We start from the raw sequence: 26,436 nt of genomic DNA, 5'->3' as shown, positions 1-26,436 counted from the left end.
TCTCAGAGAAACAATTCTTGACTTCATTTATTTTTTCTATTGTTTTATGTCTTATCAATTTTTGCTTTTTATTATTTCCTTTCTTCTGTTTGGTTAGTGCTAATTTGCTCTTCTTCTGTTTCTAGTTTTTAAAGAGGAAATCGAGTAGGTCACTGACTTGACCTCCTGCTCCTCTGTGACAAGAGTCTAGTGCTAGAAACTTCTCTGGGAGCACTGCTGACTACTGAACCCCCAAGTTTGAATATATTTCAGGGGTTTTTTTCACTCAGTCCAAAATATTTTATACTTTCCCTTTTGACTTCTTCTTTGACCTACAGACTATTTAGCAGTGCATCATTTAGTTTCCAAGTGTTTGGTGATTTTCTGGATATCTTTCTAGCACATATTTCTAGTGTAATTTTGTTGTGACCAGAGAACACACTCTGTATGATTTAAATTATTTTAAATTTATTGAGACTTGTTTTATACTCCAGAATATGGTCTGTCTTCATACATGTTCCGTGTGCACTTCAAAACAAGGCCTCTTCCGCTGTTATTAGGTGGAATATTTTACAAACGTCAGGTCAAGTTGATTGATAATATTATTCAGGTCTTCTATGTCCTTACTGATTTTCTGTCTGCTCATTCTTCCAATTGTCCACACAGGGATGTTGGAATCTCTGATTACTATTGTGATTTGTCTAGTTCTCCTTGCAGGTTCCAATCCCATATCATTTTCTTCTGCTTGAAGGACTTTTAAAAATATGTCCTATAGTACAGGTCTGCTGGTGACAAATTCTTTCAGTTTCACTATGTCTGAAGAAGTCTTTATTTTGTCTTAGTTTCCAAAATATTTTTGCTGGTTAAAGAAGTTATAATATATTTGCTATAGAAGTTATGTATACATGCTGGTTATAAGGCTGACGGCCCCGGTCTCAGCCCCCATGCTTTAAAGGTGTCGCCGCTCTGTCTCTGGCTTGCATTGCTTCTGAGAAGTTTGTTGTCGTTCTTATCTCTGTCGCTGTACATCACGTGCCTTTTCTTCTGGCTACTTTTACGGTTTCTCTTTGTTACTGATTTAAGCAATCTGGCTGTGACATGCCTTGGCCTTGCTTCCTTCTCTTATTTTTGCTTGGGCCTAATTGAGCTTCTTGAACCTCTGGGTTTAGAACAGTTTTCGGTCTCAGCACTATGGGGTGTGGTGGGCTGTCTACACATTACAGCTGTTTAGACGCATCCCTGGCCTCTACCCACTAGATTCCAGTAGTGATCCCCCTAACTGTGACGACCAGAAATGACTCCAGACATTGCCAAATGTCCTCGAGTGCAAACTGCCCCCGGTTGAGAATGACTGGCTTTGAGTTTTATCAGACTGAGAAAATTTGGGGATGTTACTCTTCCATCATGTTGCCCTCCCCTCTCTGTCCTGTAGGGACTCCAACTGTATGTGTTTTAGTCGGACTGAATCTGTCCACAGCTCACTGAGGCTCCATTAATTTTTTTCAGTCTTTTCCCTGTGTGTTTCTCTTTGGATGGTTTCTATAGCTGTTTCTTCAAGTTGACCTGTCTTGGCTTCTGTATTGTCTAATGTGATGTTAATTTCATCCAGTGTACTTTTCATCTCAGACATTGTATTTTCATCTTGAATAGTTCAGTTTGGGTCTTTTTCACATTTCCCCTATCCCTACTAACATGTTCAATCTTTTGTGAACATATGGAATCCAGTTATGGTAATTCTTTCAAGGTCCAATCTGCTAATCCTACTATCTATGACATTCCTGGGTCAATTGTTATTAACTGACTTTTTCTTCTCATTTTGGGTCACTTTGTCCTGTCTTTGCATGCCAGACACTGTGAGTGCTGGCTATGTTTGGATTACTGTGACTGTCCCTGAGCATCGTTCAGGGACGCAGCTTGATTCATGCGATGCTTCTGTGACTGGACTCACACAAGTGCTGACACATCACAGGTGGCTTTGCAGCGAGTTGAGAAGGGAGAAAGTACGACTTGGTTCTGAGTTACTTTAAAACTCCAAACCACATGTTTACTCCTAAGTTAAAATAAAATGTAGTATTTTGTGTGGGTCTTAATATGTGCAGCTGAAATATGACTCATTTTTGAAGATCACAAACATTATAAGGAAACAAAAATAAATCAAAGGAATAGTTTTTGTCCTAATGTTTTAGGGTGGTAGCTAGTGTTCTGTCTGTCTCTCTGTCTCTGTCTCTGTCTCCTTTTCTGTCTCTGTCTGTCTTGGTCTCTTCCATTTACTTGGTTTTTGCATTTTACAGGTTATCTTTTCTGCCTTGATTTTGGAAAGTAGAAAGAAGGGTGAGGCTTCTAATTGGGAAGAGGCTGTCAAACTCTTCCACTGAATACCAATAACAATCATAACACACCACATGGGGCAAAGCAACATTTAATTCAGATGCTGGATATTTTGTTTAATAAGAACTGTTGATAGAACCTACTGGAAAACCAAGCCCTACACTGGTGGCTTGCCTAGTCTTGTCGGTACCGTCTGAACGGCCGGGATGTGTAAGTAGAACCATCAGGACTGCCATCTCCCCAAACTCCGTCGTAAGAACTTTAGGAGTTTAGGCTTTTCCTAACAAGTAATGAAGTAGGATGTTTTTCATGCACTGCTAAGAGTTAAAGTCATCTTGGAATTTAGATTTTATACTGACTGCGTTTTTTTGTACTGACTGAATTTGGTCTTATTGAATCAACAAACACCTTGAATGGTTATAAAATAAATCAATTTATTAGAATTTTTTCTTAGATTCACTGAGAAAATAGGTTCTGTATCATAAATAAAGCATTTTAGTAAACCTGCTGAGGGAAGAGCCATATCTCCTCCACTTGACACACTGTGCGGTCCATATTCCGCGAGTGTGTGTTGAGGCGTCGCACACATCCCTTCTTTTTGCACGAGCGGTCGCTCTCTACCTCCCCATTGGGATCAACGCTCTCTCTGTGTTTTTGACCTCTGTCTGATCCTTTATCACTGATTACTTTCTTCCCAACTTTCAAGCCTAAACTCTTTAGCTTAAAGTGGGATATGATCTAAGGTTATCCTGCTCGATTTGAAATGAGAGGATCCTAGATCTGGGAGGCGTCCTCTGAGCGTGCTGGTGCGTGGCCAGAGCTGGGCACCAGGCAGGGAGGGCCCAGGCAACACTGCCCAGATCTGAACTTCACAAATTCCAGTGCAGCGTGCATGTCGTTCCCACTGAGGCACTTTGTGGACAATGCAGGGTGTTGGTGAAGCATCTTCCCCAGGTTATGGAGAGGACTCGGCAAACATAACAGGCTCCCCTCCCCAGGGCCATGGTGGCCACCTGCATCCATCCTGCCGTGTGCTCAGGCCTCAGCACCGCTGCAGGGCTGCTTTCACTGGAGGGAGCAGGAGGGTGTCAAGGGGGCCTAGGCTGCCGGGTGTGGGGTGCTCCTGAGGCCACCTGGGGAGGGGCTCTCACCCAGAGACCCCGATGCCCCAGGCTGACGGTGTGAGCGGCTGCGCCTGGGCCTCCCTGGGAGAAAGGGGCTCACCAGGTCCCGCCCACCCAGGACCCGCCAGCCTTGACTTGAGTCTTGCAGCCGGGCAGGAGGGGCAGGAGCCCAGCTTCACTTGCCAGCTGTTAGGATTGGGGGCATGGCTGTGTCTGTCCTCCTGCTCTCAGGGGGTCGTAGCCCCTCTGGGTGAGGTTTCTCTATGGGTTTGGCTCACAGCCATCTTCTGTGCCTAAGACAGGCCAGCAGTTTGACCTGTCTTCCTGGTTACGATCCTTTAGAGAATTCTGGGTGTGTCGTGATGGAACTGAGAGATTGGGTGTGTGGGCACGTGCGTGTGTGGGGAGCACACATGTGCATGTTTGTGTCACACACGTGTGCACATGATGTGTGTGAGCGTGTGTAGGTAGGTAAGCACGTGTACATGCATGGATATGGGCGTGTGTGTGGTCCCACCCCCCTGCCATTGAGGTGGGAGCCTTGGTGGCGCCCAGGTAAGCCAGCCCTGAGTGCACTGGCCCCCGTGCTGAGGTCAGTGAACCAGGAACCCAGGAGGGGAGCCTGAGCCACCGTGCCAGGAGGTGCCATGCTCTCTCCCCAAAACTGCTCTTCCAGAGGCATTTACACACTTCACAGTTTCTTCACCTGTGAATAGAATTAATGATGCCCATCTCCCATGGGGCAAATGATAATATCCTTATGTGAGGGCCTGGCACACACCTGTTCAAACGATTTGTTCACTATGTATTCAAGACGTCCATATTTGGTAAGTGGTTCCTATTTAATATTTATTTAATATACAATAATAGTTTATTTGCAGTCATGTGTGCCCAGGCAGGTTGATTCAGTTTCCGAGGGATGCTGCTGTTTTCTGGGCTGTTGGCCTGGGAGATCTCAGACACCCAATGCTGCAGGTGGGCATTGTCCCAGCTCATCAGACTAGCGCAGGAGTTTGGACCTCATTGGCACGACCTCTGTTCTTTCTGCTCCAGGGTCAGAGGCCAGGTGGGTGCCCGCGGGAGTGGGTGTGAGACTGAGTCTGCAGAGTGACAAAAAGGCTCCCATCGAGCTTCTGTAAAATGTCAGAAGGTCAGGGGAAACGTGCAAAGAAAATAAGGTGTGTCCAGCTTATTGGGGAGGATGTGCCTCTGCCCTTGATGCTCCTGGGTGGCACGGAGAAACATCCCATTGACGGGGCAGCCGCCTGGATAGTTCCACGCCCAGCAGATAAGTGCTTGGAGTGAAAGTATTTCTGCCGTTTTTCTACGTGCCACGGGAAAATCACTGCTCAAACCTCAAATAAAGGCGGCTTTTCTTGGCCGAGGTTTTTGAACAAAGATGTCACCCGTGGGTTCAGGCTGCTGGGACTGCGTCACCTGGTGACACGGGTCAGGTGGGACTCCTCACGGACAGGACTCCCGGAAAGCTGGGACGCCGCCCCCCTCCGGGTTTCAGTTGTGAAGGAGCGCTTCTCAGAGAGGCAGTCAGGTGTTTTGGGTGAAGACACTGGATTTGGACGGTTAAATGAAGCCACCAGGAAAATGCCTGAGACTCACAAGTGCCCAGAAAACGGAGGAAATTCCCTTCTGTCCCAGTTGTTGTTGATCACACATTTTTCATCGCAACAGCGTGGAAAAAGAACATTTGCTGAGTCCCACCGGCTGTCTCCTCTCGTTGCAGAACCGCCGCTTCTAGACTCTGGTTTTCCCCCATGTTTGCTCCGTGGCTACGCGACCCTCCCAACTACCCAGCGGCCGGAGGCGCCCCCCCGCGCAGGCCGCGCTCGCTGAGCCCGGTTCTCTCCTCCCCGCACCCGGTGCTTCCATTCGCGGGCTTTCCGGGCAGAGCACAGGCCACGTGGGCACGTTCGAGTCCCGGGCCCGAGCTGTGTCCGGGGGGCGGGGGCACAGACGTTTCTCACGCCGAGGGCCTCCGTGTGCGGGCGTGTCCCCCACTGAGCGTGACGGTGGCCGCGGGGGCTGGCGCTCGGGGACGCGGGCGCGGGGCGCAGGCCTGCAGCGCTGCCTTCGTTCCTGGGAACACCTCGGAACGCGCAGAGCCCGGGGTCGGGGCTCCGCCCACGCGGTCTGGGCAGCCAGCGGGAGCGGGGCTCCGGGTAGCTTCCCCGTCCGCGGCGCGTATGCGGGGACGGCGTTCGCGGGGTTGGGCGGCGGCCCGGCGGGGCGGGGCGTGGGGCGGCGCCGCTGGAGAAGGAGGGATCGCTGGACGCCGGTTCCCGCCATTTCCGCCCGCTCCGCCGGCAGGCGGCGCCGCGGGCCGAGGGCGCCAGGCCGGGGTCTGCCTCGCCTCGGGGACCCGCAGCGCGCCGTGGGCGGGGACTCCGTGGGGAGACTGGGGGCTCGCGTAGACGCGGCGGGGCGGCTGAGCCCGAGCCGGGTTCCGTGCGCTCAGGGCGTCGCTTTCCCGTTAGACGTTTCTCTTCTTGCGTTTGTCCTCAGTGTCAGGAGCAGATCTTAGTGCGCCCTCTTCGCCAGGTGCGTTGGTTCTGCCGGAGGGTCTGCAAACACGTGGAGGGGAGGGAGGCCTTGCGAGCCCCCAGGGACCCTCCACGCCCCACCGGGTCCCTAGAGGGAGCCTGGGGCGGGGGATCGCGGCTTGCGGACGTTCCCCTGAATCGCAGAGATGCTGGCGAGACTGTGGGCGTGAGACACGTGGGTGTGGATGGACACGTGGGTGACGGACACTCAGAGTCTGTGCTTCGGACGCAGCGGGAAGCCGAGGCCCCGCCGCTAGTACCTGGCCAGCCCGGGCAGCCGTGGGTGCCCGTCCACCTGGGCCACTGGTGGGGTCTTGGCACTTAGGGCAACGTGCAACGTGGCCGTGCCGTCCACGCTCCTCGCTTACACAGGGACGACCTCGGGGCACTTACCTCCTTGGCTCCCTTAATGATGTAATAATAGCTCACAGGTGCGCTGCGGGGAGCAAACAGGTACGTGGTGAGCGTCCACACAGACAAAAGGCGGCTCATCACGCTGGAGGGTTTAAGACCCGCCCTGCTGCCTCGGGACCTTCTAAAAGTGAGCAGAGGGGGAGCAGAGGTGTCCAGAACAGTAAGCAACGCCCCTCTGGCCGGCCAGTGGCTGTCGGACCGGCTGCGTCCCCCGGCCCCCCCCCCCCCCCCGCGTTGCCATGGTGACAGTGGCGTTCCCCGGCTGCGCTCCCTTCCTGCTGGCTCTGGACAGGAGGGTTTGTCAGGCTGTGTCTCCTGTGGCTGCTGGACGGGCGCAGAAGAAAGGGGGCCCTGAGAGCCGAACAGGGAGCTGACCATCCGGACTGCCAGGCTGGCTCCTGACCACCCCCGGTGCCCGCAGGGAGGAGGCCGGTGGTGTCCTGCTCCTGGGTGACCCTCTGGGGCCTCCTCCAGGAAGCCGTCCTGTGGGCAGAGTGCCACGGGGAACCTTGGCTCTGCCTGTTGGTGTTTGTCATGATCTTGCTCTCCAGGGGATGGTGGTGAGTAGTCTGGTGTGTGAGAAGGAGCAGTGGAGGCCCTGGGTGGGCCCCTGTCCCGCTTTCCCTGGTGGTGGGGGCGGCCTGTTTTGACTTGGGAGGAGGTCTTCCCCAGCAGGCGGCTCCAAGTCGGCCTCAGCGCTGGGGTCAGGGCTGACCCCCTGGGCCCTGACACTTAAACAGAACTGCCCAGGACACTCAGAGAACAAATGGGCGCTGTGGGCACCGTGGGAGACCTGGTTCACTTCTGGACTCCCCACCCATGTCTTCTAAATGGACGGGAAGGGGACAGAGCGTGTGCTCTAGACGGATGTTGCCTGAGGTTGCTATGACAGCAGGGACCCCATTTCACATGCCAGGACTGTCTTTTCTTAAAAACAGAGTTTATTTCTTAGAGCAGTTTTAGTTTCACAGCAAAACTAAGGGGAAGGCACAGAGAGTTCCCACCCCCGAGACGCACAGCCTCCCCCACTATCAACATCCCTACCCGAGGGCGCGTTTGTTGTAATCTATGAACCCACAGTGACAGGTCATTGTCACCCAAGCCCATAGTCACGTTAGGGTCACTCTTGGTGTTGGACATCCTGTGGTTTTGGATAAATGTATAATGACATGTATCTTTCACTATAACATCATACAGAGTAGTTTCACTGCTCTAAAATCCTCTGTGCTCCACTGTTCATGTCCCTTACCCCCGCAGCCCCGATCCTTTTACTGTCCCATAGTTCTGCCTTTTCCAAGATGTCACAGAGTTGGAGTCACACAGGGGTTCCCTTCTCAGTGATGTGCATTGAAGGCTCCAGGACTGTGTTTTTCTCCTTCTCTCTTTCTTTACTCTTTTGGTGTTACTACCTGCTCAGCATCTCTCCTAAGTGTGGCCTCTTGTAACAGAGGAAACGAAATCGGGGAGAGGGTGCCTGTGGAAGTGCGAGGTTCACTGGGAAGACCAACTTTTGCTTTACTGAGGCTGTAAGATGCGCCTTCCAGGTCCTTGGTCACCAGCTGTCCCTGGCTCCTTGGCAGTGTGTTTCTGACGCACTAGTCTGTGAATCAGGACAGCAAGAACCTCTTGGCTGCCGTGTGGATTTCCAGGGTGTCCCGGACAAGCAGCACCATTGTTTGAATCAGCTTGGAGTGAAAAGAAGGAATGTGTGCTGTGTCTGTGTCCACACGCACACAGATCCAGTTTTTAAACTACTGAAACAGCAGCACACGCTGGTCCCAGAGTGGCTGTCACGGGAGCTTACGTCGTGCAGGAAAGTCAAGCACGCCTCAGCGGGTGGCTTTCCCTCCAGCCATTGTCACGCCAGCGGATGCGTTGGCTGAAGGCCAGCTGGCTTTGGACGCAGGGTCTTCTCTGTGCTGGGCAAGGGTCCTGAGGGCCAAGGTTGTGACGGGGTGACAGGCGAGTGGGCTGGGCTGTGTCCACAGCACGGAGACCCCTGGGCAGAACTTGGGTGGGCCTCGGTTCCCTCATCTGCATCGCAGGGTTGTGACTGCTCCTCCTCGGCCCCATGGGCTCGCTCAGTGACCTCAGCCTGTGCTGCGAGGGCCTGGCCTTGCTCTGGGTGCCGGGAACAGACCAACTCACACACGTCTGGGGTCAGAGCAGCATGTGTCCGCCTGCAATGGGGGAAGGTGGCCCCACCCCTGCCACGTGACCTTGGGGCCACTGCCTCAGTTTCCCCAGCCATCCAGTGGTGCTTTCTGGGGGAAAGAAGCTGAGCGGTATGCTCTCACCCTGTGCAGCCTGTCCAACTGAAGGGCCTGCCCTGGCCGCAGGGACACCCTTCCCATGCTCACAGGCGCTGGTTCTGCTCAGTCCTGCAGCCTCAGGTCAGCTTTAGGGTGTCTGCCTTCTCCAGGACATCAGCGGAGGGGCCCCAGGGGCCTTTGGGAGCTGGTGGGTTGAGGTGCCATCATGGCTCAGTGTTCACCGCCCACCTGGGGGCTGCCTGGCAGCGGTTCTCCACCTGCGTCCGTCTGCCTGGGCCCATGTGTCCAGCGAGAGGCGAGGTGCCTGTGTCGGCCGCCTTCTGCCCGAGAAGGACCAGAAGGCTGTCACCTTCGAGGCAGCACCACCCGCTCTGTGTGCAGGGCTCCCCATGCGGGCAGCAGAGGGCATGGGCACCCGTCCTCCTGGCCCACTCCCCAGAGCCTCAGAGTCCTCTTGAGGGCTCAGCTAACTGACCAGCCAGGTGCTGCAATCCCGAGCCAACCGGGAGCCGACTTCCTGCTCCACTGCTCCCTCCTCCCTCCCACCTCCTCCCTCCTTCCTTCCTCCCCTCCTCCCTCCTTCCTTCTTTCCTCCTCCTTCCTTCCTTCCTCCTCCCTGCTTCCTCCTCTCTTCCTTTTTTCTCTTTCCTCCTTCCTCCTCTCTCCTTCCTTTTTCCTCCTCCCTCCCTTCCTCCTTCCTTCCCATCTTGTTCCAGAAAGGATGTGGTTCAGCCTACAGTGTGGGATAAATAGAAGCAGGTGCACACCGTGGAGCTGGTGTATTTACAGACAGAACTTGTGGGCAGAGGGGCCCTGCCTGAGTTTGGGGGAGTTCTGGGCTTGGGTGGACCCTTCTGAGAGCCTGCCTGGTTGCGGGAAGGAAGGGAGAGTTAGGCTCCCCACCTGTGCATGCAAGGCTGGCCAGTGCAGACCCACCCTCTCCTCACCTCAGGCAGGCCCCCGTGGGCACCTGTGACCTTCAGTCAGAAAAATGGAGCCCAGACTTGTGCCCGACGAGCCCACTCAGAGGAGTCTGTGGAGCAGGAGCCCCTAAAAGGCCTCAGGATGGCCCCAGGACAGCGCTGCCCTCCTGGCCCTGGGACACGCGGTGAGAGAGCAGAGGAGGATGGGCAGGACCAGCCTTCCCTCTCCAGTGTGGAAGCGTTGACTCGCCCCAGCCCCTCCTGGCTCCTGCTGCCGGGCAGCTCAGCCGCTGAGAGTCTGCGAGCCCTGGAAAGAACAAGGGAGAGGGACACCCTGGGGTGGCCGGGCCTGTCCCCTCACTTGGCTGGGAGAGGAGGGCTGCATCCTGAGGCCGAGACCCTGAGGGCACATCTGTGAGTTCCACCCGGCTTTCCAGAGACTCAACTGGGATGTTTACAGCGAAGGTACTGGTGATGCACACTGCACGGATAAAAGAGTAAGCCCTGGGGCCGGCTCCGTGGCCGAGTGGTTAAGTTCGCGCGCTCCGCTGCGGCGGCCCAGGGTTCGGATCCTGGGCGCGGACATGGCACCGCTCGTCAGGCCACGTTGAGGCGGCGTCCCACATCCCACAACTAGAAGGACCTGCAACTAAGATATACAACTATGTACCGGAGGAGTTTGGGAAAATAAAGCAGAAAAAAAAAAAAAAAAAAGATTGGCAACAGTTGTTAGCCCAGGTGCCAATCCTTGAAAAAAAAAAAGAGGAAGCCCTTTCGTTTTTGGTAGTTTCTAGTAATTCCTGGCCTGTCTTCTCCGGTATATAGTTTTGCATCTCAGAATATCCCACCTGGACCCAGCTGGACCAGGCTGGAATTTTTTGTTGAATACATCTTATGCCGAACTTGTAACATCCTGAAATAAATGTCTGTTCGTGCAGATGTGGGGTTACTTCTGTCCACCCCAGGGTTCTTAGTCCTTGAAATATCTGTGTCTGAAGGATCCCATATAGCTGCCGCTGTGGCTGCAAAATGGATAAACCACTGGCCTCTGAGATGTGGGCTTGGGGCGCCGGGTCAGCAGGCTGTGACTTGGCAGTGGCCACCACTGCTCCTCCAGAGAGGGGTCCGAGGGCGCGTGTCTGTTGTCTTGCCCTGGGTGGTGGGTTAGGGACGCGGTGTGGGCGAGGATGCGGCCTGCGTTGGGGCGTGCCCTGCATCCTGTGCATTTGGGTCTGCAGTAGAGCGCGGCCTGGCCGGCCAATGCCGGGAGCTGCTGCGGAGCTGCCCCGCCCGATGCGGGGGGTGGAGGCAGGCGCAGTCTGAATCCAAGATCTTCGGTGGCAAAGGGGCATCTGGTTCTCTGATCTTCCCACGATTTTGTTTAAAAACCAGATTCCAAAACATTTTATCTGCAAAACAAACTGTGCTGCTTAAGAAATAATTAATTTGGGGGCGGGCAGCCTCTCCTGAGCCTGCGGTTGCTTCGTGAGAACGTCCGGGCTCCAGACGCCCGCCGAGGGACACTCAGGTCCCGTCTTGCCTCCCTGCTCGCGGGCGCGGTGCGGCTGCGGGCGCCCTTGGCGCCTCCGGGCCGGCCTCCCCCGTCCTCTCCCGGCGCAGCGCCCCGAAGGGCCGCCCTCTGCGTCGGCGGGCTGTAGGGTTCTGAACCCCCCGGGACCGCAGGAGCCGAGCCGGGCTCTGGAGCCGAGAGGGCGGCCCCCGTGGCGCGCAGACGGCTCCGAGCGAGCGCGGGGCGCGCCTCTCCGTCCACACGGCGACCTTTTTCTTACGGGGTGAAAACCCAGGCGCAGCGCCGAGGTGGCTTCCACTTCCACAGAGGTGGCCTCTGTGTGCCGCCCTGCCCCGCGGGGACCTCGTCGGGGGGTCTGAGCCGCGCCCACGGCTCCTTTGCTGAGACGACTAAACGTCAAGTATTTTTAAAGAGATCCTGGTGGCGTGGGGTTTGGGTGATAAGGCAGTAAAGCGACGGAGGATCAGTGGCCCTCCCGGCTCACCCCTCGGCACCGACGTGCACCTTCCGGGAGCCCCGTGCCCGGGTGCGGGGTGGCGGCTCCCCGTGCCACGCGATGCGGCCTCCAGGCTCCGGTCCCGCCTTGTCCACCCTCCAGCCTCCCGACCCGGGCGAGCGCCGTGAGGTTCAAGGCGGCGCCCACGTTTGGGGAGTATTTTCATCTTTGAACAAAACGCAGCCTCAGGTCAAGGGAGCCTGGAGGACCTTCTGCACGAGTGTCGTCAGAAAGCAGAACGACACTCAGCCTCCCTCTTTTTTGGTTTCTGACCACTTTTTTGCTGAGAGATTTAGGATGCTAAGTAGAAATTCATAAACAGACATGGAGACAGCCGGCTCCGACTGCAATCCCTGGAGGTTTGGGCTCTCAAATGAGCAACCGAGCTTTTATTCTTATTTTTAAATAGGTTGGCTTTTCTCCTGATTGCTAATATAATGCCTGTCCTTTGTAGAGATTTGTGTCTCACCAAGAAGCACAGAGAGGAGGACGACCCTTCCCAGGAGCCACCCCCAGAGGCAGGGTCATCAGCTCCCACACATTTGGAAAGGCCCCTGTCCCTTCCTGGCCCTGTCTGCTGCCTTAGGGGAAGGGAGGACCTTCACTATGATTGTCTTGGGGCCTGAAAGCCCACAAAGGGGCCTCAGCTGAAGTGTGTTGGACCCCAGCCTCCCGGCCTGGGTGGTTTGGCATTTCTATGGCTCTCGCTTGCCTTGTGGGGAGAATGACAGCACTGGACACTTGTCCCATCCTTGGGGTCTGAGGGGTGCCCCCGGGGCCCGATGCTCCTGTGGCCTCTGTGTCCAGTGAGTGGAGGGATGGGGGCACAGGGCGACTCGTGCAGGGGGAGCCAGCAGCCTCTACACGCCTCCCTCTGACATGGAACCTGAAGCGAGTTTGCTCACGCATCACGCAGCAAGCCAGTCTCTGACACCAGGTGCAGTGGAAGAAAGTCGGAATTTCACTGCAAAGCTCTGAGCAGGGAGAGCGGGCAGCTCACGCCGTGATCCCCAACTCCCCGAAAAGCTACAAGCAGGGGTTTCTATCTGGGGTTTTAGGTGGGGGAGGGGGAGCACGTGGCCTTGGGGCTGGGGTTCCGAGAGGCCTCTGCGCAGGCGTGACTGTCTGTTCTGCATGTTGCACGCGGTGGGTTTTCAGCCTGTGACGGCTAGAGTTGACCATGAGTCACTTTAGCTTCTCTGTGCTCACGCGGACGCTCAGTCAGGCAGCGGCTGTCAGCAAGCTCTTCTCTTATCAGTGTCCTCCTGCTGTTCTGCAGAACGAGCTCAGAAAGGAATTTTGGTCACTTTGTTTCCCACGTTAACCTTGTGGGTACAAGCACAGTGTCACCCTAATCCAGGGAAAGTTTAACTCCTTCATCCTCAGTTTCACCTCTGCGGGAGCTGCTTTCAGAACCTGCCTCATGTTCTTCTGTACCTGGTGGCTGCTCGGCAAATGGTTGTTGACTGACTGAATGAAAGCATCTGGCAACTCTGAACCTCAGTTTTTTCATCGGTACTAAGGCTCTTACTTCCAGGGCTTTCGCTTGCCCTCAAGCCTGCACATCAGGCTGTGTCCTAGTGGCCAACTGTCCTGGCTGCATCCTTTGCCGGGCTCTGAGCAGAGTGGCTGTGGTGGTTACTTCTCCTTCTGGGCTGCATCTTCCCCTTCTGGAAATGGGGAAAGGAGGATGGTTCCGAGGTTCATCTTCACTTTGTGTCTGCGAGGACTCAGTCTGGCTGGAGAATGACTGTGACACCAGGTCTAAATGTCCATAGGGGAAGGTAAAAGAGCTGGCCTGGAGGACAGGAGTGACCACCCCTGCGGACCCTTGAGCTGGGTGTGGGCGGGTGAGAGAGGACTGGCCAGTGGTCCAGGAGCAGCGCCCCTGGGCAGAAGGAACAGGCCTGAGACAGTGGGCCTGTGCGAGGCAAGGCAGAAGATGCCAGGGAATGCAGGGGTGCAGGGGAATGTGGGTGCATGGGAATGTGGGGTGTCGGGTGATGTGAAGGTGCCTGAGCGGGCCTGGGAGGTGGGAGGGGTCCAGTCTCAGAAGGGCCCTGGGTTTCGCCGCCGCCATCTCTGGTTTTGCAAAGGTTTCCGGGAACTCCTGTGTTTCACTTGATGGCTCATTGTTTCCCCAAGAGCCAAGGGGCTCCACTGACCTTTTCTCTAGTTGAACTTTCTGGTTGAAAGAACTGCGGGTTCACCTCAGTTGGAAGTCATCACACCGGGATCCCCAGCACCCTTTCCGTGGCCTCCTCCAAGCGTGGCCCCCGGCAGAGCTGTGGCGGGCCATGTCACAGCCAGGATGTCGGCACCACAGAGCGGAGCTGCAGACTGTCCCCCCACCCAGGGACCCCCCGATGCCCTTTGATCCACCCCGAGTTCCCTCCTCACCTGACACCCACAAACCTGTTCTCCATGCCTGTAATTTGATGTCGAGAAGGCTCTCTAAGTGGACTCATGCAGGATGGAAGCTTCTGAACTGGCTTTTTCACACAGTGTTCACTGAGGGTTCCCCCGGATTACAGCATCAGGAGCCTGTCCTTTCTACTGCGGAGTCGTGTCGGGTGTAGACGTGCCGTGGTTCAGTCTCACACCCTTTGAAGGACATCTGTGTTGTTTGCAGTTTGGGGCTGTTGAGATCGAAGCTGAACGACAGGTTCCATGCAAGCACAGGTCTTCATTTCTCTGGGACGAATGCCTGGGGTGGGTCTGCTGAGTCGCATGTTTCCTCTTAAAAGAATCTGCCAGGCCGTTCTCCAGAGTGGCTGTCCCATTTTGCATTCCCACCAGCAGAGTGTGATGACGGGCTTCTGACACATCCTCTCCAGCATTTGGTGTTGTCTCCATTTCTTATTTCAGCCATTCCAAGCAGCGTGCCAAGATCTCGCTTGTGGGTTTAGTCAGCATTTCCCTGACGGCTGACGACGAGGACCGTCTGCCATGTGCGTCTCCATCACCCGTGGACCCTCTTTGGTGCATGTCTCTCAGTGTCTTTTGCCCATTTTCCAGTTGGATTGTTCATTTTGTTTTACTGTTGAGTTTTGAGAGTTTTCTATGTATTTTGTAAACTAGTCTGTTATTGGACATGTGGTTTGCAAACGTTTTCTCCCGGTCTGTGGCTTGTGATCTCGTCCTCTTAACAGGGTCTTTCACAGAGCAGAAGCTTGAAATTTTGAGGAACTCGAGTTTGACAGTTTTTCCTTTTATGGATCGTGCTTTTGGTGTCAAGTCTAAGAACCCTTTGATGAGTCCTGATCCCAAAGATTTTGTCTTATTTTTTCCCAAAATTCATTTAGTTTTACATTTAAGTCTGTGATCCGCTGGAGTTGATTCTTGTATGAGGTGTGAGCTTTGGCTCGAGGCTCGCTGTTTCGTCTGTGGATGTGCCGTCGCTCCAGCATCACTTGTTAAAGGCTGTCCTTCTCCACTGAGTTGCTCTTGCACCTTTGTCAAAACCAGTTGGCCGGGGCTGGCCCTGTGGCCGAGTGGTTAAGTTCGTGCACTCTGCTTCAGCGGCCCAGGATTTCACCCGTTTGGATCCTGGGTGCAGACGTGGCACCACAGATCAGGCCATGCTGAGGTGGTGTCCCACATGCCACAACTAGAAGGACCCATGACTAAAAATACACAACTATGTACTGGGGGCTTTGGGGAGAAAAAGGAAAAATAAAATCTTTAAAAAAAACGAACCAGTTGGCTGTACTTGCTGGGTCTCTTTCTGGGTTCTCCGTTCTGTCCCACTGATCTGTGTCTCCCCCACCAGCTCCACACTGTCTTCTTCCCTGTGGCCACAGAGGGGGCCCTAATATTGACAGAGTGACTCTGCCCACTTTATCCTTCCTTCTCAAAGTAGCTTTAGCGACCCTATGGCCTGTGTTTGTCCATGTAGATTTTAGAGTGACCTTGTCTATATCTACAAAAAAAATCTTCCTGGGATTTTGATAGAAATTGAATTAAACTTGTGGATAATTTTGGGGAGAACTGATATCTTTACTGTGTTGTATCATGAATCCATGGGCACAGTATGTCTTTTTTTAGATCTTTTATTTCTTTCATCAACATTTTGTAGTTCTCAGCATATGAGCTTGGTACATGTTTTGTTAGATTTACGTTTGAGGTTTGTTTGTTGGGCTTTTTTTAGTGTAAATGGCATTGTCTTTTTAAATTTTGGTGTCTGCACCTTCATTTCCAGCATAAAAAAATCAAGCGGTCTTGAATTGATCTTGTATGCTTGACCTGCTGGACTCACTTATCAGTTCTCAGAGTATTTTTGTAGATTCTTGGGATTTTCTTTGCAGGCAGTCACCTCATCTGCAGATGTGGACATTTCCATTTCTTCCGTTCCGCTCTGCGGGCGTGTTGTTCCTCGCCTTATATGCTGGTCACAAGCTCACCTCGCTGATGGGCAAGAACAGTGAGAACATTCTTAGGGGGTGTGATGGGCTGAACTGTGCCCCCCGAGATTCCTCTGTGGAAGTCCTAACTCCCAGTCCCCCGAAATGTGACAGTATTTGGAGAAAGACCTTTAAAGGGGTGATTAAGTTAACAGGAGGTCATATGGGTGGGTTCGAATCCAGTGTGACTGTGTCCTCATAAGAAGAGGAGGTTAGACACAGACAGGCACACAGGGATGACCTGTGAGGACACAGGGAGGACACGGCGTCTACATGCCCAGGAGACAGGCCGCAGGAGGAACCAGCCCTGCCCACACCCTCATCTCAGACCTCCAGCCTCCAGGGCTGTGGGAAAATAAGACTCTGTTGTTTCTGTGGTATTTTGCTCTGGCAACCAGAGCAGGCTCACACACCCGCCCCGGAGCACAGGTCACCGCTGCCCTGGCTCCGTGGCTCTGCTTCATCCAGTTGAACTCGTTGAGCTTCGTCGAGTGTTGTCTTTGGTTTCTCGCTTCCTTTGAGAGCCACCCATGTCATTGGTCAACAGCAGTCCGCTTCTTTCTGCTGCTGAGCGACGTTCCTTGTCATGGCCATACCAAGCTTTGCTTGTTCTCCAGTGGGAGGAGGTGGGTTGACCGGTTTTGAGTTGTTAAGAACAAGGCTGCTGCAGACGTCTGTGCGCAGCTTTCTGTGTGGACAGGTGTTTCTTTTTTCTTGGGTGGGATCCTAGGAGCGGCACTGCCGGGTCACAGGGCAGAGGTACGTGCACCTCCAGGAGGAAGTGCCCAGCGGTTGCAGGGTTTTGTGCTTCCTGGTACGGTGAGAGTTCTGTCCCTCCACTTCCTGCTGGCACTCGGTATTGTCGGCCTTTTTCATTGTGGCCATTCCAATGGGGCGTGGGGAGATCCCGCCGTGGCTTTAGTTGGCATTTCCCTGGTGACAGGTAGTGTCGAGCACCTCCCCATGGGCTCACTGTCCATTTAGGTAACTTTTCTTAGTCAAGTGCCCAGTCTAGTCTTTCCCTCAAATTTTTTTTATTGATCATTTATCTTTTTCTTATTGATTTGTAGGAATTCTTTATGTATTCTGGAACAAGTCCTTGGTCAGATAGATGTATCACAAATATTTCCTCCCAGTCTGTGGCTTGCGTTTTCATTTTCCTAGTGGGCCTTTTGATGAGCACAGATTTTTGTTTTGTTTTGTTTTTTGAGGAAGATTAGCCCTGAACTAACATCTGCTGTCAATCCTCATCTTTTTGCTGAGGAAGGCTGGCCCTGAGCTAACATCCGTGCCCATCTTCCTCTACTTTATGTGTGAGACTTCTTCCACAGCATGGCTTGCCGAGCGGTGCCATGTCCACACCCGGGATCGAAACCGGCGAACCCCAGGCTCCCAAAGCGAAACGTGCACACTTAACCGCTGAGCCACTGGGCCAGCCCCTGAGAGCAGGTGTTTGTGTTGATGAAGTTCAGTTTACTGGGTTTTTCTTCTGTGGCTTGTGCCCTTTATGGCCTAAGGAGCTCTGCCTGCCTCAAGTGCATGAGCGTTGTGACCTGTGTGTCCTTAGAGGCTGTGTAGTTGCAGTGTTTGCAGTTAAGACTGTGACTCGTTTCCAGTTATTTTTAGGTGTGTGGGGAGAGGGGGTCAGGGTCGTTTTTCCCTGTGGGCGTCCACTCGTTCCAGCACGCTCGCTGACACAGCTTTCCTTTCCTTTCCCGCTCATGCACGTTGGCACCTTGGCTGAAAATCAACTGACTGTATGAATGTGAGTCCACTTCTGGACCCGCTATCTGCTCCATTGGTCTATTTCTCTATCCCTATACCGATACTGCACTGTCTTGATTTTAATTTAATCTTATTGTTATAGAAATTATTTTACTTGTTGTGGTGAGTCCTTGACTGTGGTAATGTATCAAACTAGTCCTTCGCTGTGGGGCGTTCAGCATGTCTCCAGCTTTCCCTTTGCAGACATCGCTGTGCTCAACGTCCTTGCTCGTCTGTGGTGGTGAGAGGAGTGACCCCCAGGGGCATGGCTGGGTGGGAGGGGTGGGAGCTGTGTGCTCTCACCACTGTTTTGGTTGAGGCTCCAGACGGTCTTCCACAAGGTGGTAGGGGGCACCCCAACAACGAGTTTGCCCCTTTTCAGGCCTTCCTGCCTTTGGGGTGCTAATGCTCCCTGTGCTCCGTAGTGCTCCCTCCTGCTCTCTGTGCTCCCCCGTCTCCCCATCCTTCTATGCGCTCCTCCTGTCTTTATGCTCTCTTGTGCTCCTCATACTGCCCCATGCTCCTCAAGCTCCCCATGCTCCCTCACACTCCTCATGCCCCCTGTGTCCCTTGTGCTCCCTCTGCTTCCTCCATACTCCTCATTCTCCCTCATGCGCCCGTCCTTCCCTGTCCTCCTCCTGCTTCCCCTGTCCTCGTGCTCCCCTGGGCCCCTCCATGCTCCCTGTGCTCCCGTCCTCCTCTGTGCCTGCGTGCTCCTCTGTGCTGTGCCTGTGGAGCACTGTCTCATGTCTCAGCTCTGTGCTGCCTTGTCGTGGTGACAAGCCCTGGGAGGACGTGGAATCTCTTGTTTGTTCTTGTTGTTATCATAGTCTTATGAAAGTGATTATATTGAGAAAATAGACAATATGATTACATGGTTGTAAAACCAAAGAGATACAAGAGAGCTCTCACTGCCACCCTGTCTCCGTCCACCCTCTCCCTTGTTCTCTATAGAGCAGTATTTTTAACTGTTTTTAAACATTTTCAAACTTATAGAAAAGTTGCAAGAATTGATTCACCGTGTCCGTATTTCCCCATATTTACTCTCTCTCCCATACACATAGGTAGACACTTGTGTCAGAACCGTTTGAAAGAAGACTTGCTCACCTCACAGTGGAGCACTTGGCGGCCAGGCCCTTCACCCGTGGTCGTGAGGGTGTCATGGCAGGTCCTGCCCCGCCTTGGGCAGGTGACCCTGCAGTTGGTAGGTGGCCCGGGTCTGTCAGCAGGCCCCTCCACTGGCCGAGTTGCTTCCCAGACGCAGGAACCACCGGCACGCCATCGATGTGCGCTGTGCAGAGGCACCGGCTGCACCGACTGCCAGAGGGTGCACGCGGGGTCAAAGGGTGATCATCCCTGTCACCTCCCAGCCACCTGTGCGGGACCTCTTCCCCTACTTCACCCAGTCTCTGCTGATATGATGGGCCAGTTCTGTGATCTGCGGTCCCTTGGTGTGTGTGAGGTGGAGCCGTGTCTCAAGTGTAAGAGCCTCTTAGAGTCTCTTCTCTGAATTATCTGTTCCTACCCTTTGCCCAGAGTTACTGGTTTCTGGATCATTCCACAGTCCGCTCATCCCCCAACCCCTACCTGGACTGAGTGATGAGGGTGACTCATGGGATGGGGGTCAGCCACCTGAATCTTTAAAAAAATTAAAAACTGAGGCATTTTGCACCTACACCAAATGTGGGTTGAGTTGGATCCCCTTGTCTACCTCTGCATACGGATCCCAGACAAACGTCAGACTTCTGTCTGGTGGCCGTTTTCACCGCCTGCTTGTCTCTCCTGCTGCACTGAGGTGGACACGTGAGCCAGGAGGTTATTCGGGGTGTGAGGTGCCAGGAGGCAAGATCTGCAAGGAGCTGCCCCCCTCATGGTCCCACGATAGGGCTGATCCGCCTCAGTAAAGCACTGGACGCTGGACTTCAAAACCTCTTATTTTGGAATAGTTTTGTGTGTACAGATGATCCCTGGTTCCTGCGCCTTCACCAGCTTCTCCACCAACAGCCAGCTCTGTGTGAAGCTGGCAGAGTGCCGTCAACAGCCGGATTCCACGGGCGTCGGTCTGGGCTGCCACACGGTGTTCAGTAAATATTGAATTTCAGCGTCATCTGTGCCCAGAATTCTGCTGAAAGACAGCAGAGAGAATTAGGTTCTCTCGATAAGTTTTTTTACAAAGAGATAAAACACCTTAATTCTCCATATTTCTAATCTTTTAAGTCCCAGTGTACTTAATAAACGTTGGTTTTGCCGTTTTTCATCTCTCTACATTTATAGCGACAGTGAGAGAGTTCTCAGGCGTCTGGCAGATGTTCTACAGGTCCCGGAACAAACATCGTTTTCCCTTTGGTCAGGACCCTTTGTGGCCATTTCGGCCGCCCTGCACGGCCGTGTGGCAGGGACCACCCATGCCAGCTGCTTAAGATGGGTTTACTGAGGCCGCTCTGGGTCGCCGTGCTGGCGCGGGGACACCCCATCAGGGACACTGAAGTGGTGTCGGCCCCGCGGCCTGGATCCACAGCCAGGGACACCCTCTGTGTGCCCAGGTGAGTGACCTGATTCTGAGCATCTTTTGGGGTGGGTCCAGCTTACCCCACAAATCCAGCCCAGGCAGGTCTGCCTGTGCGCGTGTACTGAGTAAATGCTGCTGCTGTCCCCTTCGGATCTTCCCTCAAAGGCTCCGACACCACCGTGGGTGACGGCTCCACTGAGAAGGCACGCCAAGTCTCACCTCTGGACGCCAGCAGGACGTGTCCCCCAGGAGGGTGACCTGGTAGCAGCAGTGGGCAGGAGATGTGTGTATCAGTCGGGGTCAGCTGGCTCCGGAGGCTCCGTCGTGGCCCAAGGCCGCAATGAGAGGGCTCTGCTCCACGCAGGCTCACAGGGACTCAGGGGAGCAGCCAGCTTTGGGGGGAAGCTGTGACTCCCCAGCGGGTGACGTGGAGTAAGGGGTTGATTGTAGGAGCCAGATGGTCCACAACATGAAGACACCAAGAAGGAAGGTTCTGGCATGCCTAACAGCAGACCAGGCGGGAACGAGGCGGGCTGTGGACCCGCTTTTGGGGCAGGAGTGGGGGTGCTGTGGCCCCTGTCTGGTGCTCGTCCTGTGTTGATGGTGGTGGCTTTGGGGGTGCTGGTTTGGGCACCGAGCAGAGAGGAGTGGGGCCGGCTCGAGCCTGCCAACATCCTGAGCGGGTCTCTCCCCTCTAATTGGAGGGAGGTGCTGCTTGCTTCCGCCCCTGGATCTCTTTTCCCAGAGCTGCCCTGACTCACCCACAGGCAGAAGGGAACCTGGGAGACAGCAGTCCAGCTAGCCCAGCGATGGGCCAGCCCCAGTCTATCCATCTGGCTCCAGGTCCCGTGTTCCATGCGTCTGCCCGGCAGATGGGGGAGAGGGAGCTGGACGATGGCATGGGGCTTTTGAGGGGCCAGCCTGTGGGGGTGCATCACTCCCTGTGTCCAGGGCTGGGTCACACAGCCCCACCCCGTGCAGGGGAGGCCTGAGTGATAAGACATGGACACTCCACTCTCCAGAAGAAGGCGGGGGTGGTTTGCTGTCCGTACTCCTCGCTCGCGAAGAAGTGCAGATCAAAAGCAACACGAGGGACCGTTTCATGCTGTTTAACGTTTCATACTATGAAAATACTCGTTTCTGGCAAAGCGTGTTACAACGGTCACTGTGGGTTCTAATGTCTGTTGTTCTGATGCTTTTGCATGGCGGCTTGTCAACACGTGCCAGGCATCCCCTCACTGCCTCTGTACAGCCCCAGGGGCCGGGGACCCCGTGAGCCGTGTCTGGAACGTGCCCGAGCGTTTGCCAAAAGGGTATTCACAGTGGTGATGCTGTTTGAGCTCAGACCCTCTCAAATGGCCAGGTCCTAAGAACATTAAAAGACTTGAGGACTTTCCCAGAACCTGGTCAGTGCAGCCAATGTGCACAGCGCAGTGTGTCCATCACTCCAATTTTAGCCAGTGGTGCCGACAAGGAGTCACCGTCCCCACCCAGAGAGGAGCCCAAAGCTACCAGGGCGGCTGGCAGTGGAGGAAACTGGCCAGGGTGGGGCTGGGAAGGGCACCAAAACGCTTCTCAGGGACAAGTGTGTCTCCTCGGGCTCAGAGGGCCAGCTGCTCCTGGGTCGTCGGCAGGAAATTCGGGATGCCAGACAAAACACAGGACACCAGTTAAATCAGAATTTCAGGTGACCAGTGAATAGTTTTCTAACATTATATCCTAAATATTGCACGGGATATTCTTGCACTAAAAAATTATTCGTCATTTGCCTAAATTTTAAATTTAACTGGGTGTCCTATGTTTTTATTTGCTAAATCTGGCCACCCTAGCCAAATGATGTTTCAGTGGAAAAGTTTGTTTTTAAACACGTCCCTGCCTGCAGCTCCAATCCCGACCCCAGCAGGGATGGCAGACATTGGCCGGGGAGGCGGCTACTCGGGCCATCTTGCTTGTCTGCCGCCCAAAACTGCCGGTCTGCGTTATGGCAGGGGCTCCAATCCGGACTCGAGACCATCCAGGGATCTGAAAGTGTTAAGCTGGGATTCGGAAGTTCTGTGCATCCGTCAGAAAACTTGGGCTTAGACAAACGCTGCAACAAAATGCTCAAACGCGTTCTCCTTTCAGAGCCGAACGACTCTGGTGCTGATCTAGGGAGGCGGCTTGGAGAGTCTTAGGTGTGGCTGTCCTCGGGTCTGAGCGGGGCCTGGGGGTGGCCGCATAGAGAGGAAATTGGCCCGGCAACCTACCCCGGTGTCTCTGGGTCTCCCCTGCTGGAGCCCCCCTACAAGCATCCTCCCGGCTCCCCCACCTCTCAGGTCCCGGCCCCTCCCAGCCTCCTTCTCTCTCATTCACCAAGATGTGCTGCCAGGTAGGAATACCCTGGGTCCAGGTGGGGGAGCGTGCACCACTGCAGGGTGCATGTGCACCCAGGAGGGGACACGAGGCTGGCCGGGTGGGGCTGGGAGCGGGGATTCACTTCACACTGTGCACACCCAAGCCTTGTGCGACGTTTCCTGTCTAAAACCAAGGCCGCCTAAAGACACTCGCCCTGGATGACGGAGCCCAGGAGCCTCAGCCTGCCTCCTTCAGGCCTCATATTCTGGCCAAGATCAGCCCCGAGCTCTGTTAACGCTCCGTGGCCCTGAGAACTGGTCAGTGCGGCTCCCTCTCTGTGCCCGCTGTGGCTGTGCGCCGCAGGAGACCTCCCGGGCCGCCCCTGCCCTTTCTACCTGAGTTTTTTTTTTTTTAAGTGGCATTTAATTTTAATTTTTATCAAAGTCATATGTGTACCTAGCTCAAGAAAGTATAATGCTTAGTGTAAAAATTGGCCCTTCCCAGCCCATCTCAACTTTAGTTTTCATTCCCCGGAAGCCATCACTTTTTTCTCTTAACTTTGTCTTCTAGTATTTAACTCCACGTTTCTCTTTCTTGATTATTTCAATTTTTAACACCATCCACTGATTTCCTACCATCAAGATGAAGACTCAGTTCTCTTACACCCTCAGCTCCTCAGTTTTTAAGTCATAATTTTTTGTTAAAATAGTACTCAGTCACGACTTTCTTTTTAACTTTTTATTGAGATTATGATAGTTTACAATCTTGTGAAATTTCAGTTGTCCATTATTGTTAGTCATGTTGTAGGTACACCACTTCACCCTTTGTGCCCACCCTGCACCCCCCCTTTCCCCTGGTAACCACTAATCTGTTCTCTTTGTCCCCATGTTTAACTTCCACCTATGAGTGGAGTCATACAGACATTGTCCTTCTCTATCTGGCTTATTTCACTTAACACAATTCCCTCAAGGTCCATCCATGTTGTTCTGAATGGGACGATTTTATCCTTTTTTATGGCTGAGTGGTATTCCATTGTATATATATATACCATATCTTCTTTATCCAATCATCAATTGATGGGCACTTGGGTTGCTTCCACATCTTGACTATTGTAAATAATGCTGCAGTGAACATTGGGGTGCATGGGACTTTTGGAATTGCTGGTTTCAAGCTCTTTGGATAGATACCCAGTAATGGGATGGCTGGATCATATGGTATTTCTATTTTTAATCTTTTGAGAAATCTCCATACTGTTTTCCATAGTGGCTGCATCAGTTTGCATTCCCACCAACAGTGTATGAGGGTTCCTTTTTCTCTACAACCTCTCCAACATTTGTTACTTTTTGTTTTGGATATTTTTGCCAATCTAACTGGTGTAAGGTGATATCTTAGTGTAGTTTTGATTTGCATTTCCCTGATGATCAGTAATGATGAGCATCTTTTCATGTGTCTATTGGCCATCCGTGTATCTTCTTTGGAGAAATGTCTGTTCGTGTCCCCCCCCGCCCATATTTTGATCGAGTTGTTTGATTTTTTGTTGTTAAGTTGTGTGAGTTCTTTATATAGTATGGAGATTAACCCTTTGTCGGATATATGACTTGCAAATATTTTTTCCCAATTGGTGGGTTGTTTCTTTTCTATATTAGTTTTGAAATTTTTTTTGTTGAGTAGACAGTCTAAACTTTCATGTCAAATGCATTGATCTTTTTCCTTTATGGTTTATGCCTTAAAAATTCTTCTTACCTGAAGTCCTAAGGACATGTCTACATATTTTGTTCTGGAGGTTTTAAGTGTTCTTGCTTCTCATATTTGGTCCTTTATTCATCTGGAGGATATTTTCATGTATGGTGACAGGCAGCAACCCCGTTTTATCCCTCTCCATACTTGCTGAGTGGTCCATCCTTTCCACACTGATTCAAAATGACGTCTCTACTGTGTGTGCATCTGTGCATGGGATGCACACGCACACACACACCTGCACACGCATGCACATGCCCTTCTCATCCACGGCCTTGCACCTGGCACTGTAGCTGGGCCTGTTTGCCGGTCTGTCTCCTCCAGCTTCTGAGCAGCCCTCAGAGGGCGGGCCTTACATTCTCGCTCTCCATGAGCGGTGCGGTTTGTGGCATGAGACTCCATCCTTCATCTGTGGAGCGGGGACCTGTGCCAATTCGTGACTTTCTCATGAGGACAAGAGCAGATGGTACTGGAAGGGCTGATGTGGTGGTGGGCAGTGGGCTGGGAACTCCATACGTGTCGTCACGATGACCTTGGTGTCTGGAGAGCTGGCACATGGCGGGGTGTACGTGCTCACGGAGAGAGCTTGAGCCAGGGCTGGACAGGAAATGCGCCTGCGGTCTGTGGACTCTCTGAACCCTGGACTTGGCCCCACAACTCTGTCCCCATGCTGTCCACTGCCCCTTATGTGGACCTTCCTGGGCTCCTCACCGGCCAGTCCCTGATCCCAAGAGATGCCCCACGCCCTCCTCTTCCAGGGGCAGGCACTGGGCGTGAGGCTTTCTCGGGATGCAGGCGCTGCCCAGTTCAGCGTCCTGGGGCTGCTTCCTCTCAGCCAGCCTGGGGCTCCATCCCTCTGAGTGCCCGGCCTCCAGGGTTCCTCTGCCTTCTGCAGATGGGTTGCCCCCAGGTCATTGCCAGCTGGCCCAGCAGGTGGGGCTGGGGTCCCTGGGGCAGAGCCAGGGCCCTGGGAAGACCCCTCCCCATCAGAGCTGCCCCCTGTGCAGAGAGCTGTCTGGGGGAGGAGCGAGCAGCCCCCAGAGGACAGGAGAGGGGGTGGTGGACAGCAGGCACGCGGTCCTCCCCTGAAGAGCCTCTAACCCCTGAAGTTATTTGGGGTCATGGGAAGTGAACCGCACAGCACGGGTCTTCACTGTTGTCACTAGGGAGCTCTGCAGGGTTGACCACTCGGTTTGGACCATTGGGTCATTAATGAAGTAATTGGATAGAGAAATGGTAATGTGCCCATTGATGCCCTGTGGCCGTGGCTCTACTGGGGGCTGACCCCTTGACCTCCAGGTCGCCCCTTGCCCTTCTTCTTGATAACGGTCTTATGTCACCTATCACTGTGTAACAAACTACCCAGAACTTAGTGGCTTACAATGACAGTAAACACTTAACTCAGTTAGTTTTGTACCCACTTCTAAGTCATTTGCTCCCTCGCAGGAAGTTGGTGCCGCTGTTGGCCGGGTGCCCAGCCCCTCCCCACCCTCAGCTCCCATAGCGCTGCCTGGGCATCCTCAGGACGTGGCAGTGGGCTCCCTGGAACAAGTGACCCAGGAGAGAAGGCAGAAACTGCATGTGGTATGTGACCTGGCTTTGGAAGTCACCCCGTCATTGCCACGGAGTCCTATTGGCTACGGGACTGGATCAGCCCTATTCAGGGTGGGTGTGGCCACACAGGCTCAGGGTCACCAGGAGATGACCATCACGGGCCACCTTGAGGGTGGCTGCCTCATGGTGGAGACACCCCCCAAGATGGGAGGACTCTGGACCCCAGTTCTGCCTTCCAGCCCTGCCCTGCCTGGCCTACTTCTTGTCTGTCCCCTGCCCGGACCCTCACCGTTTGGGTCCTTACACCTGGCCTGCTGCTGTGTGGCCGGCATTCATCTCTGCTTTCTCAGTTCGTTTCTGTACAGTGGGGACCTGGCCTGGGTCCCAGGCCCTGACGGGGCCCTGCTGCTGGTCTCCAGGCTCAGGGGTGTCAGTGGGGAAGGGCTGTGCTGGGGAATAGAGGAGGTGCTGTCCTTTCCAGCCTGGGCAGGAAGCATCCAGATGGCCCA

General features: G+C 53.8%; 1 protein-coding gene across 1 annotated transcript in view; it reads left to right on the top strand.

Moving 5' to 3' along the window:
• Positions 1-6,707: 6,707 nt before the first annotated feature.
• Positions 6,708-26,436, top strand: part of LOC124241339 (FYVE, RhoGEF and PH domain-containing protein 3-like) — a 64,347-nt gene continuing 44,618 nt past the window's right edge. The window contains exon 1 of the transcript XR_006889177.1: positions 6,708-6,963. The gene's annotated coding sequence lies outside the window, so the exon portion shown is untranslated. The remainder of the gene's footprint in view (positions 6,964-26,436) is intronic.

Source organism: Equus quagga, chromosome 6, assembly GCF_021613505.1.
Source record: "Equus quagga isolate Etosha38 chromosome 6, UCLA_HA_Equagga_1.0, whole genome shotgun sequence".
NCBI classification, from domain to species: domain Eukaryota; kingdom Metazoa; phylum Chordata; class Mammalia; order Perissodactyla; family Equidae; genus Equus; species Equus quagga.
Note: the sequence above shows the minus strand (reverse complement) of the source record. Positions and strands in the feature narration are given on the sequence as shown.